This window comes from Gekko japonicus, unplaced genomic scaffold (genome assembly GCF_001447785.1).
Source record: "Gekko japonicus isolate JY-2015 unplaced genomic scaffold, Gekko_japonicus_V1.1 scaffold713, whole genome shotgun sequence".
Taxonomy (NCBI): Eukaryota; Metazoa; Chordata; class Lepidosauria; order Squamata; family Gekkonidae; genus Gekko; species Gekko japonicus.
Window position 1 is genome coordinate 620,547 of NW_015172026.1, and position 3,189 is coordinate 623,735.

Sequence of the window (3,189 nt, forward strand, 5' to 3'; positions counted from 1 at the left end):
CTGCTTCCTCCTCCGGCTGCTCTGCGTGGAGCTCCCCCCCCCAGCGAGTTTCGCGGGTCCCCTTTCTTGTGCTTATCTAATTCCCTCTTGAAGCCGTCCATGCTTGTAGCTGCCACCACTTCCTGTGGCAGTGAATTCCATGTGTTAATCATTCTTTGGGTGAAAAAGGACTTCCTTTCATCCATTCTAACCCGACAGGGAATCAAACCTGGTTCTCCCAGATTAGGGTCTTTGCCCCTAACCACTACACCAAATTGGCTCTTAAGGAGACTCTAATCCAAATGACTTCAAAGGTGTTCTTTTGCATAGGGTGTCTGAGAACACCCCCCTCTCCCATTATGACTAGTAGAACTGTACCCTAACATCACAGAATTCAGCATTTCCCCTCCTGTGGTCCACTCCATTTACTGTCATTGTCTAATTTGGCCACCAATTTATATTTTAAGGTGTTTGTTTCAATTTTGCATCGAGCCACTGTCATGTAAACGATTAGAGTTTCGGACTATCCCAGCTCCGCTATGCAACACACTGGGTGACCAGTCACTCGTACAGGGTCTTGGTGAGTTGTAAAGCGAAGAGGAAAAGGCTCATTCTTGGCTACCGAAGGCAAGACGACGGCTAACGGCCTTAAGCTTCAGGAGGGAAGATGTGGGTTGTGTGTGCGTATAAATTTCCCGATGGCAAGAGCAGTTTGACAACAGACCCAGTGATCTCGCTGTCAGCAGGGATGAGTTCTGCGCTGGTGGAGTCTTGAAGCAGATGCTGGGTTGCCATCTGACTGCGAGGCTCCAGCTGTGGATCTCCCGCCTGCTGCGGGGGGTGGGGATGTTGCATTAGACAGTGTACGAGGGTCCCCACCAATCTGAGGGCTTAAACTAGGTATTAGGTATTCGGGACTCCTGTAGAAAACAGTATGAATCATAGAATCAGAGTTGGAAGGGACCCTACAGGCCATCTAGTCCAACCCCCCACTCAATGCAGGATCAGCCTAGACTGCATCCCGGACAAGTGTCTGTCCAGCCGCTGCTTAAAGACGGCCAGGGAGGGGGAGCTCACCACCTCCCGAGGCAGCTGATTATTCCACTGTTGCACAATTCTTACTGTAAAAAAGTTCTTCCTAAGATCCAGCCAGTACCTTCCCACCCTTGATTTAAACCCATTCTTGCGAGTCCTCTCCTCTGCTGCCAACAGGAACGGCTCCCTGCCCTCCTCTGAGTGACAGCCCTTCAAACACTTCAAGAGAGCCATCCTGTCCCCCCTTAGCCCTCTCTTCTCCGGACTGAGCATTCCCGAGTCCCTCAGCCTTTCCTCGCAGGGCTTCTTGGTCTCCAGGCCCTTGATCATCCTCGTCGCCCTCCTCTGCACCCGCTCCAGTGTGTCCAAATCCTTTTTGCAGTAAGGTGTCCCTACTGCTCTCCTTCAGTATAAGCAACAGTAGACAGAGAAGGGCCCACCACATTCTGAGTTCCATTCGGGTCCGGTGGCACCTTAAGAGACCAACAGGCGTTTCAGGGTAGGAGCTTTCAAGAATCCAAGCTCCCTTTGGGTTCTCGTTGGGCTCTTAAGGTGCTCCTGGACACAGGTCTAACTGTCCTCCTGCACACCAACATGGCCGCCCTCTGGAACCCGCCTCAAGGGTCGCCTCAACGAACGAACAACATTTAAATAACCTTGCAAAAGGGCCGGCTACCTGATTCTCCTCCTCCCGGGTTTTCTGGCAAGCAAAAGAAAAAAACAAAACAAAACCTCATGAGACAAAGTTATGGAATTTGTACTTTGTGCTCTTTTATTAATACCACATCAAATTGCATTTCTTTAATTAACTTCTCTCGAAACCTCAGCCAGGTCTCTTTATTCCCTTGGCACTACCGGCCTTTAAAATTTTTTTCACCGCTGCACGCACAGTACAAACACGCACACGAATGCAAGAGCTGAGTTAGTAAGGTTTCTGTCATTTTTCTCCATCTACGTACATTTTGTTTGTGTTTTTTTTTTAAAAAACAAAAAAACAAGCCCGCCTGGCACAAAGAGGTTTGTTCACGGTATTCAAACACAGCAGTAACAGAAGAGATGGAAAAGGGTGAGCCGAAGGGCTTCCAGTGCAGAGAATGCAGCTCCTTGGAAGCGGAGGGGGGGAGGACTAGGATTTGGAACAAGACAGTGCAAATTTCCTCCTTGGGCTATGGGAGGAGGGAGGCGTGTTTGTGAGCAGAAGCACGTAATTCAGACACTGGTGCACTTCTCACGGAGAGACTCTTATCCGGTTAACACGTTTAAAAGACTGGAGAGACACCTTCAAATCTCCTTGTGTCTGAAAACCAATGCACACTGTTGGGACGACGGCAGCCTTTGCTGGCTCTCGGATCTGCAAAACCACGCGGGCGAGTGACTGTGGGCACTGGCCGTTCCAACAGGACGTCCTGCTGGTGCCCAGCCGCTTCCTGCGAGGCAAGCCTGCGAAGAGGCGACATGCGCCTGCATGGTTTTCAAGGCGACTGTGGCAAGCCACGTTTGCGCCCACGAGGTCTACCCCTGGTGCTCTGCTCATGCCTGTGCCGGCACTTCCCCCGACCCGCAAGTCGCAATATGAAAACAAGACTGAGGGGAAATGCTGCTTCGCAAAGCACAGGGAAGCGGACTCCCCGCAGGGAACAGCGAGTCCAGTGTGGCCCGAGCACAAGACAAACCGCCCCCCCCCCCACTGCCCTCCTTTCCCGAGCTCTTTTCCCACTCCGGGAACCATCACAGTAGCGGGAGCTGAGCTGGTCCCTGTCAGTCTTAGCTGCCGATTCCCCCCCTCTCTGGTCCCCTTGCCCAGCCCCCACCACAGGAGGGGTCCCCCTGGGGTCTTCGGCCGGAGTGCCAAACCAACCCTGCGCCCCTCTTATTTTCACTCGGGCTATCTGAGGCTCCCTGTCTTGCCTGGAAGTTGGCGAGGGATACCGCAGTCAGATTTGAAGCGGGTGCCATGGTTAAGCCAGGCCAAGTTCTCCACGCCTCCTCTCCCCACCTCTCTCAAGGACTGCATCGAGATTACGGTAGCTGAAGAATCGCACGCAGATCCTTTCGATCGCTTTTTTAAAAAGAACGTGTACAGCAGTTACAGACATTTTCATTTCAAAATCGGAAAACTACAACCTTATAAACCTTGGGGGGGGGGGGGGGGAAGGGGGGGAGGGGTTGGCCGGG